An 18,220-nucleotide genomic window follows, 5' to 3' on the forward strand; every position below is an offset into this window, starting at 1 on the left:
GCACAGTTTAAGAATCGGTAGCCATAGTAACGTTAGAGGACTATTATTTTGTTGAACAGACCTGGGCTGCGTTCAGCCCCGACAAAACGTTGCACAACGTTTTTTTAAACCGAAACGGTGATGCGTTGAACACACTGTTCTGATGACGCAAGTGTTGCAACTATGGCAGCTGAGAAGGCCATTATTTGTGTTCTTTGTGAAGAATTTTCGGAGCCATCTATTTAGCCTCACATACTGACTTTATTTGTAGTTCAAACGGTTTTAATACCCTGTATTTTCTTTCTCATTTGTAGGAAAAACACTTAATTACCATTGTTTATTTCTATACCAAATGTCATAAACAACTACATCATTATGTTGATATCCTATATTTTTACAATAAAACTTACGACAAACATGTCTTCTAACATCCTCAGTTGTTGCATATACCGAGCTGCAACGAACACATTTTTACATTATTTTCCTTGAAGACATTGTGTGAGTTCACTCCCTTGTCAAAAAATCCTATTGGAATTTCACTTTGTCCTATTGGATCCTACTGGATTCTTAAAATCCTATTGGACATTCTGATTGATTTTAATGGAATTTCACTTTGTCCTATTGGATCTTACTGGATTCTTAGAATCCTACTGGACATTCTGATTCATTTTAATGGAATTTCACTTTGTCCTATTGGATCCTACTGGATTCTTAAAATCCTATTGGACATTCTGATTGATTTTAATGGAATTTCACTTTGTCCTATTGGATCTTACTGGATTCTTAGAATCCTACTGGACATTCTGATTCATTTTAATGGAATTTCACTTTGTCCTGTAGGATTTTATTTGATGTTTAGAATCTTATTGGATATTGTGTTTAATTTAATGGGATTTAATTTTTTCATGTGATCTTTTATTGTTTATTGTATTTGTATTGGACATTGTGATTTTCAAGTGGAAATTCACTTTGTCCTGTAGGATCTTCTGTTAATTACTTTTTAAGAGTAACTTAACTTTTTTAGAGTAGCACTGTGTATGTGTGTGTGTGTGTGTGTATTTGTAACCCATACAAATGCAGCCTACATATACACACACACAGGGGCGATTCTAGGATTTTTTCAACTGGGGGGCACAAGAGGGGCCACGATTAATACAGAGGGGCCAATCTTGTGTTGTTTGAACTGTATATCCAAATCATTTCAAGAGTTCAGTAACCTTTAAAATCAGTAATAAACAGTGATACCCTATTATATTTTAATAGCAGTTATTCACTGCTCTAAAAAAAAAAAATCAAATACAATTTGTATTAACTTTTCACTTTACAAAAGTGAAAGAAAAACTGTAATAAATAAAAGAATCCAATGTATGAATAGTGTACAACTCACAAATAATAATAATCAGAATAACATTAATAATTCATAGAAATAAATACACAATTAATTAATTAATATAACTACTATAAATTTTATATAATTTCATAATATGTTTTTGTTTATTATCCACGTCCCATTCAATTTGCATAGCAGCAGTTGCAGTAAATTTGCATTGACGAATAAACAAAATCTACTTATGTCAAGGCTAATTAATCTTGAGCATATTGATTTAAAAATATCATATATCCATACTTTGTTAGAAAGCTACTTGTTCAAAAAGGTAGCTTTAGTTTAACATGTAAAATATGTGGATCCTATAAAACAGCAATCGCGGAGCACCATGGTGATTTAGAACGCCAACTGAATTTATTAGGAATCTACAGACGCAAATAGACTAAAGGTGTAGAAAAATAAAGACCTATATGTGTATTTTGGACTTTTTTTTCACCACAAGTCTGAAAGAAGATATGTTACTGAAGACAAACAGGCCCAAATCTCAAAATTGACCAGTAAAAAAAACGATGTTTTTGCATGTGTCCAGAGGTGGGTAGAGTACCCAAAAACTTTACTCAAGTAAAAGTAAAAGTAATTCTAGAAATATTTACTCAAGTAAAAGTAAAAGTACTAGTCTTGAATAGTTACTTGAGTAAGAGTAAAAGAGTATCGGATAAAAAATCTACTCAAGTAGTTAGTTACTTTGGGTCATATATACGGAGCCTATTTTTATTTAGATATATAGATAAATGTATGTAATGTATGTGTGCGTGTGTAAATGTATATATTTCATCAGCCTTTACTGCAATTTATTATAAAACCCTGTCTGTTTACTTAAGTAACAGATATAGGTTTCATGCCATAACATATTTTTAATACGACTGACTTTATATTAAATGTGAATTTAACATTGAAAGTTAATGTGATATAAATATTGCTACTAATCTTTCATTGTTCAGAAAGAGAGCAAATAACATTAACATTATTAAAGATCATTTTCACTGACAGTCTAGATTTCAATCACTCTCAGAAACTCCCATTAAAATCACTGAAACTGTTAACACTGTGAAATCAATATCTTAATTATAGATTCGTACACACATCTGCACTTTGTTGTTTCTGACGAGAGAATTCGCCAGAAAGAGGTATTCAGTCAGCGAGCGAGTGAAGGAAGCACCGGCATTTCAGCGATGACTCATCGGAACACCTCTGATTGGCCAATGCATTCAAACGAACCGTGTGTGATTGGTTATAATGCGCAACGCTGTAAAACGCATCTATCTCTGGCTCAGCGCCAGCAAGCGATCACAGATCTGAATTTAACAGCTGATGATATGACTTGCTGAACGTACTCGCACCGGTGTGATTGAATTAAAATTAATACAATCTTAATCGGCTATTTTTTGTCTTTTGGAAGCTGCATTCAACTTGACTCCCCTCTGTTATAAGCCACACACGTACAACAAACTACTGTCATAGTGGTATCGTGTACTGTAATCGAATGTAGCCCAAGTTATTACCTGTTAAACAGTAGACAGCACACGCGGTGTTCATCTAATAAGGATCTCCATCGCAAGCAAATAATAGCCTTTGCAGATTTGCTTTCAATTCAGTGCAGTTCCATAGTCCCGTTTTCAACGCTGTTGATGCTAAACGTTACAACTCTGAGTGAACCGCTTCAGACGCTCAGTGCGTGAGGCAGGGAACTGAACGAATCATTCAAACTGATTCATGAACCAATTCACTCGTTTGCCAATTGGTTTGATCAAGCCTTTGAACAGAATTGACTCAAAAGAATGAATCATTGGCGAATGGGCATCGCTCATTGCCCAGAGAAAAGTAGACGGCGCGTTTGGAATAAACTGAAGCATTTATAACATTTATTGCATTAAGATAAAGTAACGAGAGGGGCGTCGCTCACAGTAACGAAGTAAAAGTACAGATGAGTTATTTACTAAACTGAAAGATTATAATTTGAATTTGTGAGTGACAGACAAGTAGAAATGTGGGGGCACACTGGGGGGCCAATCAGTTTTCAGGAGGGGCCAGTGCCCCCATGGCCCCTCCCCTGGCTACGCCACTGCACACACACATATATATATATATCAAAATACAGTAAGGAAAATATTTTAATTGATATAATATCCGAATAAGTTAAAATGTATTACATGTGACTAAGAATTCATAAAAACACAATGGTATTGTGACAATACCACAATAATGGTATTGTCGTGACGCTTCCCCTTTAAGAAATCCCAACGTAGTAGCGCGCGTGACACTGTAGCGTGCATAATTTGAACGGGAACGGTCAGGTGAGGAAGCTGACACATCGAGTGATTAACGTTGTTAAACTTGTTAAAAATGTATTGAAAGACTCTAAAAAGGAAGAAATAATTATACTTATCTGAGCTGCATCCCAAACGAACAATTTTGGTTGAAGTAATTATATCTGTTGCTGAGTTGTTGATCTAGTTAACGTTACTGTATCTGCTGTTTGCCATTAACTTTAGATAGCAAAAGCTAATTTAACAACTGATATTAATGAAATAATAATGTATGCCATTTATAATAAAATGTAATTGTATAAAACACTGAAGTAGCGAGTACAAAATGCCTGTTCTGCCAACATTTTGAGCGTTTTGAATTGTGCTTTACGGTTTTGTGTACGCTTTATTTGTATTGATGGATTAATATGTTCTGTTGTGCAGGTTAGGTTCTATGTTCCAGTTAAAAAGTTTGACATGATACAGTTCTCCCGTGATATTTGTGTGTACATGAAGACACGCATGACAAGAGAATAGATGGCGTCTTCCGTTATTACTGTCAATCGAAGCAATGAGTCCAGAAAAATTTAGCAGATTTACCGGCGTAATATTTAACACTCGCGTTTGTCATTTCTGAAATGGTAAATGTGGATGTTTGGTCCTCTTAGATTAACAAAGATTTTCTTCAAATTGTGAATAGATTTTGTAGAGAAGCTGAGAAAAGTGCTCTCCCCTTAAAGCACAGTACGACTCGAAATGACTGAGCTGGCTTATCTAAAACCAGGAAGTAATCGTATGTTCATTTGACAGAGCATTAGTGATTGCTTTGGAATATATTTGATACAATATATTTGTTTTTTTTTTCTCTGTTTTTACATTACACACAAATAGTACTTTATTACATGAAATGAACAGTTTAAGTTCCCTTTGAGGTGTATTATACTGAGTTACAATATCATATTCTACATATTGTTTGATGTTTTATTGTTCTGTGTTGTGATGTGATTGTATTTGCTATTATTATTATTATTGTTACAGTAAAGTGTTATTTTTATATTCAACTTCTGGTCTCCTGTATACACTTTATATGTTCCTCCTCACTCTAGATATGTTCCTCTCTTTTTGGGTCTAGAACTGGTTTAGTGTATATTTACATTGGAAGCACAAGTGCTACATATTGTGTGTGTGTGATCAATCCATTATCAGTCCCTTAGAAATTTTTGCACTAATGCTGTATTGCTGCACAAATCACCTCTTATGTTTTTTACAATGTTACTGAAGGTTGTGCAACGTACAATGAACAATGTCTACATCAGGGTGAGTTTAGGCAAACTGCAAGTACTATTTGTTCATAAAACAAATACAATGGAAAAGTGTACCTTTAGAATAAAAAAAAAATCCCATATAAACAGTCACCCAACTGGATCCCATTAAAATCCTATAGGACTGATCCTACAGGATATTTATGTCTTGTCCTACAAGACTATTCCTATCAGAATCCTGTAGGACTGGTTCCAAAATATGATAGAAAATCCAATTAGAATCCTGTACAGTTTTCTTATTGGAATCCTTTAGGATTTTTTGACAAGGGCTTTAATACCGCATGCTTTATATGTTGCTGCTGATTGGACTGCAGTTCTGACACACCCACCAAACAAGAGAAAACATCTCGGTTACGTATGTAACCATGGTTCCCTGAATAGGGAACGAGATGCTGCGGTGACGTCACCACGTATGGGAACACCTTCGGTGTGATGAATGTCTATACCAGCCCTATACCATCCCGCCAATCCTATTGGCCAAATAGCCTCAGCAGGGGATAAAGCTTCTAGGACCATTTGCTGAGAGCGAAAGGGATTAGATGCGACCTAGGAACATAATTAGGCCTCGGTCGCAACAACACCTACATAGATCCCGGTGCAAATTCCATGCACGAGGGTGAGACAGAAAGAGCCTGTAAATCCCCAACTCTTTTGAGGGAGGATAAAGCCATAAGAAGTGTCTTCAGAGTCAGGATTTTAACTGGTACAGTTTCCAAGGGCTCAACAGATGCCCTAATAACCCTGCAACACAATGGATAAATCCCATGAAGGACTCGCACGGGGCGGAAAGGCCTCAGCCGTCACGCACCCTGTATGAAACGAGAAACCAGTGGATAACGGTCCACTGAGGTACCGTCTATATATCTGTGGTAAGCTGAATAGCTGCCACGTAAACCTTAGAGTGACTGGCGTCACTCTATTCGAAAAACGATCCTGAAGGAACTCCAGCACTGAAACCACAGGGCAGTAAATTGGATCCACATTACGATTTTCACACCAGGTCGTAAACAGTCTTCACTTGAAAGCATATAAGCGTCTCGTAGAAGCTGCTCTAGAATTCAGAAAGACCGGGACATACCAACTCACTCTGCTCAGAGGCCACGCCCACAGTTTCCAAAGATCTGGCCTCGGGTGCCAAATCAGTCCCTGTGCTTGTGATAATAAATCCTGTCTGAGGGGAAACTTCATGGAGAGCCGGCTAACAGACTGATCAGGTCCGCAAACCACGGCTGCGTGTGCCATCGCGGAGTCACCAGTAGTAGCTGTTCCACTCCGTCCAGCCTTATTAGGATAATACCGCTGGGATCAAATGAATCGGGGAAAAACATACAGACTGGTCCTGGGCCAACTGTGAGCTAACGCAGCAAAGCCCCGGGGGCGATGGGGAGAAGCATAGTGGGCAATGCGTAGGCCATAAGAGATTCATCGTTTGGGGTGTAATCTCCATTCCCCTTGTTCCAGAGCCTGTCTGGATAGCATATCTGCTCCGAAGTTCAAACGTCCGGGGACATAAACAGCTCGGATCGACAGAAATTTGTTCTGAGACCAAAGAAGAACATGTCTCGCCAGCCTGCACAGGGGGCGAGAGCGTAATCCTTCCTGATGATTCAGGTATGACACAACCGCTGTGTTGTCTGATCTAAGCAGCACAAGACGGCCGATCAGCAGATTCGCGAATTACCGGAGAGCCAGAAAAACTGCCAGTAATTCCAACCTGTTTATATCCCAACTGCGTTGTGCCGCTGTTCACACTCCGTGGGATGGTCGCCCTTGACAAACAGCTCCCCAACCAGTCAAAGACGCATTCATTGTGACGGTCTCTGGGAAAGCACAAATCCCCAGCCGAACCCCGGTAGGAGAAATTCGGTTGGCATCCATAGTTTTAACGACATCACACAACTCCGTGTCACCGAAATCGTCCGATGCGGAAGACAACGGGGTGAAATATTTCATCTTTTCGCCCATTTTTCCACTGAAAAGGGCGCATGTGAAGTAACCCCAGACAAATTACGGGGAATGCCGCTGCCATTAGACCTAAAAGACTGAGGCACAATCTCGCTGTCACTGTGCGACCCACTTTGAAGCGCCACACGCATGACGCAATCGACTGAGCGCGCGAGAGAGAAAGCTTGGCTGTCATCGCGCGAGAGTCCAATTCTATTGCCAGAAAGGTTATCCGTTGAGAGGAGATAAAACACTTCTCTGAAAATTCGTGTGTAAGCCCAGGCTCTTAAGTGATTCAGCACAAGAACCTGATGAGAATGTGCTTGAGTCTGCGATTGCGCTAAAACCTGCCAATCGTCTAAGTGGTTCAAACATGGACGCCCTGGAGCCGCAACGGGGCCAGAGCTGCATCCATGCATTTTGAGAAGTACGGGGTCACAATCCGCAGTCTCTCTTTTTTTTTACAAAATAACGGCTGTAAAAACCCTGCCTCCATCTGAGAGGGGTGTACGTCTTCTATAGCCCCTTTGCTCAGCAGAGTTGACATCTCCTGTCGCAACTCCGCTATTTCCATTGGTTTACCACCGTGGAAAGAATTCAGCGGAAAGAGGCGGGCCTCTTAAAAAACTGAATAGTGTATCCGTGACAAATTGTGTGTAACACCCATTGAGAAATGCCGGGCAAGCGTTCCACACGGCCCGAAACCATACTAGCGGTCTCAAAATTTCCACTTTCTGCAATGCTGTAATACACATTAAATGTCCGTGCATGGAAAAACCTGCGGCATTCGTGCACAGGGGAAGTGTATGCATAAAAGCCATTGCGTCCCATTGTGTATAATCCTGAAACGTGTCCACGGCAGGAATTAGGCCAACGAATTGAACATCGGGCTCTGCCGCTAACGAAAAGCGGCGGCTGTGCGAGCTGTCATAAACGGGTCATCTGTGTAGGACCCTTGAATTGCCCCTCGAATTCTGAAAGCTGGATTGTGCAGAGTGTCTGAGGGTTTTTTTTTATTTTTTTATTTTTTTCACTTTGGAATTACAGCCCGATCCAATGCTGCTCGAAGCGCTGTTTGCTGCGAGACAGTCAATGTTAGAGCGTAGGGACGGCACGTTGAGAGGTTTTACTGTCCCAGGTTTCTTTATTTGTTATTGTCATTTAACTTAGTTTGTTTTCACTCGTTGTTTTTCCACACAAAGATGCTTCGAAGGACATGAACAGCAAAGGTGTAACGCTATACAGAACCAGCGACAGAAGATGACTAACAGTGTTGAAAACATACTCACGTGTGTCAGACTATTGCTCTTTAACCACAGAACATTTTTAAGCAGTCATTAACTGTTTGTGTAAAAAAATAGTCCTTTTTTTGAATCATATAGTGTTACGCCCCGTCTAGGGGTAGAGCGTAACATGGGAAAAAAAACAAGCGTGAACCATAAACTTCTTTTGAATTTTATTTGGAAGTTCACTTTCAGGAGCTGACAGTGCCAAAATAATAAACAAAATGTTCTAAATATTAAACCCTCTAAATTACCCATCCAAAAAAAAAAAAAAAAAAAAGAAACATCAAGCTCAGAGGAATATCCAACAAATGGGGGTAAAACAACACAAGCACCGTACAAACAGCATGGTTCACAAAATGGCCGCCCCCCCCCTAAAGGAAATGCTGTCATCTCTTTTAAAGGAGCGAAGACCAATCAGAGGGCAACAGCAATGAGTCTGCAGGAACCAATCAGCAGCAACCTGGGCAGACACACACAAACCAAAACACAAAAACTATAGGGTCGTAACATATAGAAATACAGTATTCAAATTTTCTTATTCTCCCTGAATGCTGGATGAAATAAAACTGCTTTCTTGTTAGAGGACAGGCATTCAAAGAAATGACAGTGAGGAGTTAGAGGAAAGTGACCAAGAGTGCGGCCAAACCTAAAGAGCCTAAGCCAAAAGAACCCAAACCTAAAGCAGAGAGGAAGCCGAGAGCTGAACAAGTCTCTAAAGTGAAGAAGGAGAAGACTAAAACAGAGAGACAAACTGAGGAGTCACCGCAGCATGTGACGGTCAAAGAAGAGACAAGTCGTTAACTGTGCTTAGATTTCCACTGCGGCATATTGCAATTCTTGTTTTTCTAAATGACGTTTTATTCAATGATCCATCCTGACTGACATCAGCAGAAATCAGTTTAATTTCAACATTTTGCTTCATTTTAGAGGTTGTCCATTAACTTGAGCAGTCATAAAGGAGCTGTCCCAGGAGATATGCCTGATGAGTGTCCATCATCCAGTCAGCTTTCCCCAAGGTGAAAAAAGAGGAGCCATTATGGTGCGCTATAGAAAGGAGCTCATCAACCATATGGATGCTGATGCTGTTTGAGATGTGCAGCTGACTCTTGAAGAGTTACGGTAAGACACTGGAAGTGCACAATGAAAAAAGGAGAAAACAAAGGAAATTATTTTTCATTTCAAATTGATCTACTATTTAGCGCTCACTTTATGTTTTAAGTAACAGGCTTTAGTTGATATAGTTGCATATTTAACTTGGATATTTTTATATTCAAAGGAACAGAATTTGTTGTTGTTGGACAAAGCTTTTATTTAATAATTTTATAGAAACAGCTTGGATAGATTTTATTTGGATCGTACGTCATGACTGGTTCCTTGCAATTACTTCAAAATGCTTTTAGTAGATGGATATCACCAGTGGCAAAAAAGGCATCCTTATATTTTCATGTGACTATAATTTAGCTTCAATTACCTTGATTAGCCTGCTGAAACCAAATGTGACCTGTAGATGGCAGCAGAGATCAGGTTTTGAATGTTATTGTCTGGTGATTCTGCATTCCTCAATACAGCCCAACACCAAAGGTATCATCAGCCTTCTGCATACTTACAGCAGCCAGCCTGTTGTTACGACCCCATGGTTCACAACTCAACCAGAATGTACATTCAATTAACACTGATGCTTTCTGAAACTGATCAATGGTCCCAACATCATCACTTCCATGTATTATTTTAATATGAGTTGTTTACATTTTTATCTTTGCTGCCTGAATTACTGAACAAAATAAAAAGATTGATAAAAGACATTGAGTCAATAGAGGGCAGCAAAGTACTTTAGGATTTTTGTGTTGTTTTCTGCTTACCCATGGACCGTTGACATTAACATATAAAGGCAGTGATTTAAGTAGCATTGTGACTTTTTTTTCAGGCATTTCTCTCATTTATGTACATTATTATGCATGAGGTTTAAATATTATCGTATATTAACTATATGGGATTTGTACTACTAAACAATCTGGGGACAAAATTGCAAATATTCCATCAAAAAACTGCAGTCCTCATAAATTAATGCAGGGCCACTGATGAGTGTGAATGTTGGTATGATTTCAGCTGTCTGTAGGGTTGTCGACCCTGGATAAGGTGGCCACTGGTGTGAAGGAGATCCTGGCAGATTTGATAGCAAAGGACAAAGAGACACTAACTTATGTCCAGTCATGGTGAGACACTGATTACTTGAGCAAACTCATTATTTTATTATCTTAATTAATTATTTTTCTGTTATCTATTAGTCTGTTTGTCTCACTCTATTCTTATTATTTGGATCTCCCCATACATTTTCTAGCCTGTCAGGCACAAATATAAGTGTGTGTTTGTCTCTGCATGTATGTTTGTTCTCAGGTGTAACAGGAGTGCGGTGGCCATTCACTTGTCAGCAGAACAATCAGAAGAGCAAACCAAAGGACATCGCCAATCCAGTCTGTGTACTGACTTCACCTGCGATGTTCAGCGCATCCAGCAATTTCAGGTATGTGCACGTCTTTATGTTGTCATACCAGATTTGCTCTACAGACAGGATACTTTCAGATCTCTAAACCTGTTTTTTTTTTTTTTTTATAGAAGTTTGGGATATCATTTGCAGTCATAGGCCTGTTCTTGTTTTCTGATATTGCATATTCCACAAGACTTTTCCACAATGAGACGTTAAAACTACTTTTCATTCCCAGATGAAATAATAATTAAAAAGTTTTTATATAAATATATATAATTATTTTTATAAATATTGGATCAGAGAACAGCAAATGATTGGGATAAGAATCTGGAAATTGTGAGCGTGATTCATATTCTTTAGCTGGTTATTAAATCTGATGGCACATATCACTGTTTCCTGGTCCAAGCACTCCTTTAGGTCCCAAAAGCAAATAAGGTGGTAGTATCAGTATTATTTATTATAATTATTAATATTTTGTATTAGCTTTTATTTAATATTTTTAGTTTTCTTTCTAATTTTTGTTTGTTATAGTATTTTTGTTATTTGCTTTTTATTAGGGTATATATATATATATATACACATCACTTGTGAGAGTGTATTAAGGACAGATGTGTGTGTGTATGTTTCTGTATAGATTTTTTTTTGTACTTTAACTTATTTCAATTGACCAAGGCAACACATTTTAAAGTTTTACATCTAATATTTATATTATTCCAGCTTTATTAAAAAACAAAACAAACAAAAACAAAACAGAATACATTTTTAGTAATTTGAATCATTAAAATATTGATGTCCAGGACTTGAAATGCATGACTACTCATTATGCATTAACTACAAGTCGAATATTTTGGACAACCTTGTCTAAAGTACTTTTTTTTTTTTTGTTATCTTAAAAACCTTAAAATCCTAAAAACTGAATTTTTTAATACTTGTGTTATTTAGTTTTGATGACTGATGGATTATTTTAAAATAGTACGAAAGTCATAATAAACCGTGAGCAGGTGTGTCCAAACCTTTGACAGCTATTGACACACTCAGACACAATCCACCACTCCACACACACACAGTTTTGCACCATATACACAGGTCCTCGTGCCACTCTTTAAAGCTCATCTGTCAGTGCTGTTTAACTGTTTGTGTTTGTGTCAAGGGTGTCCCCTTCCCCCTCTCTCACTTCATGGCTACCCGTTTACTCACTCAGATTTGGTTGTGGGCCACGTGTCACAGTGACTCTGTCATCCTTTCCTCCTTCTATTCATCGCTCTCACCCTGTTCCCTGTCCCCCAGTCATTCCCGATCTCCCCCTCTTAACATATGTGACACGTCCCCATCCACGTGCCTGTGGATTAAAGGCTAGGATTGACAGACACTGCTTCATGATGACAGCCGCTCATGGGCTCTGTGAGAAAGGAGGGGGAAAGGGAGGCGAGGGAGAGAGACAAAGAGCGAAAGACGGGCCGAATGAGTGAGTGAATGAGTGTCGTGAGATCTCCTGTGAAGCACACAGTTTACCCGTTGTTAATCTGCTGACGTGGATTGTCAGTGAGTGTTAATTTTTAGTTTGCCGTGACCTGTGAGCTGTCACACTCCGGCTAAAATGAACCTTTTCATGATTTTCCTAGAGAAGAGTATGGAATGTATTTTGACAGGAGGCATGTGTATGCAGACATACTTGCTTGTTTAATTTAACACATTACTTGTGAGAGTGTATTAAGGACAGATGTGTGTGTGTGTGTGTGTGTTGGGGGGTTAAGGGTGTGCTCGTATTGTAAGGGTGAACCGATTGGTCTTAGTGACTCCATCATTAACAGAGGTTGCATTTATGCAGTATGTGTAAATTAGGCAGAAAGTTAATTATCAAACTGTTTACATTATTGGTTTAACCAGCTGTTGTAAAATTTCTTCCTACATTCCTTCAATGTGTTTTTATTATTCCTCAAAATATATAAACTCTACTGGTGTTCTTTTACTTATGTGGCTGCTTTGCTTTATTTTTGAACATTTAGAATATTGTTTCAACCAAGAAGCCTACTTTTGAAAGCTTTCAGGGGCTGTATCTGGCTTATTTGTGGCATGAGGTTTCTTAATCTGATTCCGTCTCAACTGAGGTCCTGTCTTTATTTGATTCTGTGTAATACTGGTTTTATTAAAGGTTTTTTATTGTTATTATTTTTTTTTGTTCAAAACCAAATTTAAAATTTAAATTAAAAATTCAAATTCATACATGTTCCAAAAACATGTACAAATGAAAATGAGTGTTGTTATTTTTGTTTTGTCTTTGTCATATTTATGCTGTAAACATACATTTCAAGTGTCAAAATTCACAAAAGTTTTTGTTTTTTAAAAGTTCATTAAAAGACAAATACAAATGGAATTGACTGCTTTTTTCCTCTAGCACACTCACTAAAAAGTGCAAAAATCTACCAAATCTTATCAGTTTGTAACAAATTAAATGTGCTTTTGCTTTCTGCTTGTTTGTTTGAGCTTATGATAGACTGACTACAATGTAATCGGTGCTAAACATCAAAAGTTTTTTTTTTTCTTTTTTATAAAACAAAGCTGCCCTTGCTAAAAGAGATTGTATTTATTTTGTATGGACAATGACCATTGATGAATTCTGAGCCCCAAGTTGTGTATGTTTGTTTTTCTGTACATGCAAAAAATAGGAAGTGCAAAATTCATCTAATCTTTCTGTTTTTGTAGAGGCCATCCTCTATTGCTCTGTTCTACGGCAGTGGAGAAACTTTATTTGGAGAAAAAATATTGAATCGGAATAGCTCAGTCTTTAAAATAATATTCATTTCTGTCTCTTCAGTTCCTCACATTTTTCCAATTATGATTTCATTGTTATTGAGGAAAATGATATGTTGAATATTTAGACTAAACTTTTCCCTCTCCTTTATTTTTTTAAATGTCATGTCCTGGACTGTTGAGTCTGAAATATGACACTAAACTCGTATCCGTGAAAAAAATCTGTGAAATATTGCAGATCTTGCTTGTTAAATTTAATCTTTATTTTTAACCACTTTCTCTCTTTTTCCAATTTATCAGCCTTTAATGCACTGTGTGTGACAAACATAATTGTAATACTGGCCGTGTGATGGCAAGCAGAAGTGAATTTTCTTATATATCATGTTTTTGACAACTGTTTATTGGTAGAAATTTTGTCCTCCATTAATCTACAAAGCTATGCTCGCATGTATTTTTTTTAGGATGTTTGTGTTTCCTCTCAATGGTAATTTTTCTCATGACATGATTCAGACCAGTTTAATGTATGCATTAAAAGATATGCATTAACTACACAAGGCCAAGTTGGAAATGACACAGGGCATGGAGAAAGCTTTGATATCTGTTTTGACATTTCCCTCATCTCATGCAAAACTTCAAATGTGATAAACATTGCATAAAAAAACCCAAGTAAACATCTGCCTTTGGGTATTGAAATGACAAAGTATGGAAATCTAATTTTCATCATATTTCTGGCTACATTAATTTACATCTTAATCGGGCCATTAGCTGTTGAGCGGTGCAAAGGGGCGGTTGCTGTTCTGTGGTGGGGTGGGTGTTTTGTGTAGGGGGTTGCTGGTATTTGTCATCTCAGTTCTTCCGCTTGGAGTCCAAATTGATGGGTCATCTCTTCCCTCTTGATTCCTTTCAAAAGGTTTTCCTCAGAAAAGGTCAGATACTTAAAACTATTTGCTTCACAGAATGCCTCTTTCCCTTAGAGGGCCAGTAAGGGAGAAGAAGTTAGAGAGGCACGGAGCTTTTGGTGCGACATGAGTGCATCTCTTGGTGCGCGCGGACTAGTTTTAGGAGAGAATGGGAGGGGGTGGTACCGACGGTGCGCTACCGTGCCTTGCCTTGTGTCGGCTGTCTTTACAGGTTACTCTCTTGTTTCAGACGTTAGCTTTTAACCGTGGGGAGAATCTGAAGTTTCTGACAGTGAAGGTCAACATCCCTGACTGGGTGAAGAAGGACTTCTGTAGGTGGTGTGTCAGTGTCAGGTCAGCACACACCCACAATGCCCACTCATGTACTACACCACATCTTCTGCCTCTCTACCTCCTGGTCTGGCCCAGTGCTGTTGCCTGTTTAATGGGCAAGGAGTTGGCAACTGACTTTTAAACTGGCAGACATTGATAAGCCACAGTTTTTGAAATTGATGTAGCTCCTTCAATTGTGCCTCATACCCCATTTCTTAAAGGGCTAGTTCACCCAAAAATGACAATTCTGCCATTGATTCCTCACCCTCATGTCGTTCAAGACCTTAATTCATCTTTGGAACACAAACTAAAGGGTTACTTCACCACAAAATGAAAATGTTGTCATTAATCACTTACCCCCATGTCGTTCCAAACCTGTAAAAGCTGTGTTCGTCAGCTCAAGACCCCGATGAGGATGACGAGCATGCAAAAGAAGCTTCTCTGAGATGGTTTCTGATAGTTTGTGCAGAAATTCTTTGGTTATGCAAACCGATTGTTTCAGCAGCTGTCCGGGTTGCTGGTCTCAGACGATCTTGGAGGTGAAGATGCTGGATGTGGAGGTCTTTGAGTTCAGCTTATGAAAAAAATGGGGGCAAAAACAAGTGTTGCATTTATAATTTTGTTCAGTGTATGTAAGCCTACTTTAAGGCTAGAGCACACTCACTAATTTCAGAAGCACCTTCAGTGATTTAATTCAGTCAATTTAAAAATGGATTATGTTAAATTTAATGTGATGTTTTGAAAACTTTGTAATCACCAAATACAGACTAATCTTGAAAAGGATGAACATAGTCTTAATTTTTGACTTTTAATGTGCAGTAATCATCTTTAGTTTAGTGCAGCATATTTTGATGAAGGAGAGTGTCTGAGTGGCAGGTGTGATGTGAATGCCTGTTATGCCCTCTCGGTGGGAGGAATGGCACGCTGTGCCCTGTGTGTGCCCTGCGTCCAGGCGACTTATCGGCCTTGCGGGTGTGTGTCAGGTAGCATTGCCATGTTTTGCCCTCTGCCCTGCAGCTGCACCACATGCAGACCCAGCTTGACTGTGACAGGTCTGTGTGTGTGGAGTCACATGACCTGCCGGGCTCCTGAGGTGTCTTTTGCTATTAGAGTACCTCTCTCAGTCTGACAGAAAATGGCAGCCGTATTGTCTGAGAGGAGAGGGGAACAAGGTGGAGACGATGAGTGCAGAAAAATTGGAGAGGAAAAAAAAATGGGAGTCTGCAATACCTTCTTGATGATAACATATTGTTAAGTTGATGTCCACATAAAATCTAGTCACATACGTCCTCTGCTGTCCTGACATATCGTCTTCCTTTTTTTCTGTCCTCAGGTCAGTTTTTGCACACAGATGTGGTATATCTCCATGCATGGTGCTGCTAAACACAAAGAAGCAGAAAACATGCGCCATCTTATGTTCAAACACAGGTATGGCACTCATAATGATAACAGTTTTCTTATTAAGGCTGCATTTTTTTTTATCATTATTATTATTCAAATCCAATAAAAACGTAATATTTTAAAATATTGTAACAATTTAAAAAACTTTTTTTTCCCCATTTAATTATAGTTTAAAATGAAATGTATTCCTGTGATGGCAGACCTGAATTTTGAACTGTTTCAGCTATCAATGTTTGTGCTGCTTATTATTTTTGGGGATACGCTACAGTTCAAAAGTGATTACTTTTATTTAGCAAGGACACCCTACATTTTTTTGTTATTTTTTAAATAGGAATCCTTTTTTTTTTTATGATTTAATGATATTTCTCATTATTGTTTTTATAGTTTTTTTAAAAAATTGAAATAAATGCAGTCTTGGTGAGCATAAGAGACTGAATTATCTGAAAAAAAAAAAAACTTAATTATTTTAACTTGTGACCTGTATTGTGCATAAATTTACATAGCTTAAAAAAATATATAACAGCTGTCAAACTATTGTCATAGGAAACTGCAAAGCATGCAGGGAGACTGAGGCCTTCTTTACACATCTGATTAAACAGAGCTTCTTCAAGCCCCTCAATGTGTCCTATTGGTATGACATTTTCCATTTTTTTTAAATACAGAGCAGATCAGTAGACAGCACAGCAGATAGTGTTCCTCTGAGAGTTGCTTTGCAGTTATTGGCTTTGGTGTAAAGATGAAACCTGCATTTATTTGAGGCCACATCAGGCTCCTGTTTAGTGTCTTATTGCAATTGCAGCTTGAAATTTGAAAGTTTTATCAATAAACTCCACTAAGAGCGAAAATAGCAACTGCGAAGCAAGGTATGCAGAAAAGGAGCAAAGGAAATGGTTTCGATCTGGAATGTGTTACTCTTGCAGGTTTTAAATGGTATCTGGATCTTATTTGACTGTCTCTAATTAAAAACAAATATTTCTCACCGTCCTTCAAACCAAACCAGTCCAAAGTGTTCTCATCCAACCCAAATAAAGACTAGATCTGGGATTGTCTCTCTCTCCATCTAGATAGACTCGTGTTTGTTGACTTTTGGTCCTGACTGGAGAGCTGCCCAGAACTGCTCTGAAGTGGCCGTTTATGGCGTACACTGATGGTGGTTTTCATTACAGCTCTCCGCATCCCTCGGCGCAGCTCAGATGGGTTGCCAGGTCTGCCTCAGTGGTTCTCAGCAAAGCATGATGTGTCAAAATTGTCATCCAAAGTGTTCTACAAGTGGATCCATTTCAACCTCCATTCTAAAATGAAAGTGGAAGATTTGAGATCTCCACATTGGCAGTGTGACATCGACTGCCACGCTAGGGTGTGCCAGACAGTTTGTTTTCTGTCATGGTAGTCACAGCCAGTGATTTGTAGAAGCAGGGTGCTAGTTGAAGTAAATCACACTTATAAAACTGCATACTTAAATGTTCCCTTAAGTGGAGAAACTGATCTAGTATCTTTAGTTGTGTGAAATGCTCAGACACTCCGCAAAGAAATATCTGACCCTTGAAGTTTAAATTTTTCTGGTACTTGCCTCTTACTGAACTTTTACTGAATAATACAACTGTACACTTGCATACTGTACATACATACATCTGACTGACTTTTGTGCATTGTACGCTACCATTTAAAATTTTGGGCTTTTAAGTACCAGCATTTTAAACTTTGAAATGTTTTAAAAATAAATCTCTTATGTTCATCTAGACTGCATTTATTTGATCTAGAATGTTTCTTCTACAATGTTTTTTTTTTTTTTTTATTACACAATTTGTGTCTTTGCTGAATAAAGGTGTATATATATATATATATATATATGTATGTATGTATGTATGTATGTATGTATGTTTTGGGTATATGTGTGTTTGGAAATATGTGTTTGTTTTTCCAAAATATCATTCCCTTTGAAATTTCATCTCCACAGTGCTCTTTTTGCAAAGTCAATTAAACCAGGAGCTTAATTTGCACTGTCTGCTATCTATCTTCCCACTCTTCAACTTATTCAGACATAAAACATCATCCGTTGCCTCCATCTACCATCACTCGCTACCTTTCCTTTTGTCCCGACGTTCCCGTTAGCTGTCTCCTTTCCTTTCTTTCGCCTGACGGCTCCAGGGGAATGTCAGGCAGTGCTGGCAGACTGTATGTGGTAAT

The 18,220-nt window shown here is 38.2% G+C and overlaps 1 pseudogene; it reads left to right on the plus strand.

Annotated features, from left to right (window-relative positions):
• Positions 1-9,139: 9,139 nt before the first annotated feature.
• The window catches only part of LOC128026605 (S1 RNA-binding domain-containing protein 1-like), a 31,048-nt pseudogene continuing 21,967 nt past the window's right edge, over positions 9,140-18,220 (plus strand).

The sequence above is a fragment of the Carassius gibelio genome, chromosome A13 (assembly GCF_023724105.1).
Source record: "Carassius gibelio isolate Cgi1373 ecotype wild population from Czech Republic chromosome A13, carGib1.2-hapl.c, whole genome shotgun sequence".
In the NCBI taxonomy this organism is placed as follows: Eukaryota; Metazoa; Chordata; class Actinopteri; order Cypriniformes; family Cyprinidae; genus Carassius; species Carassius gibelio.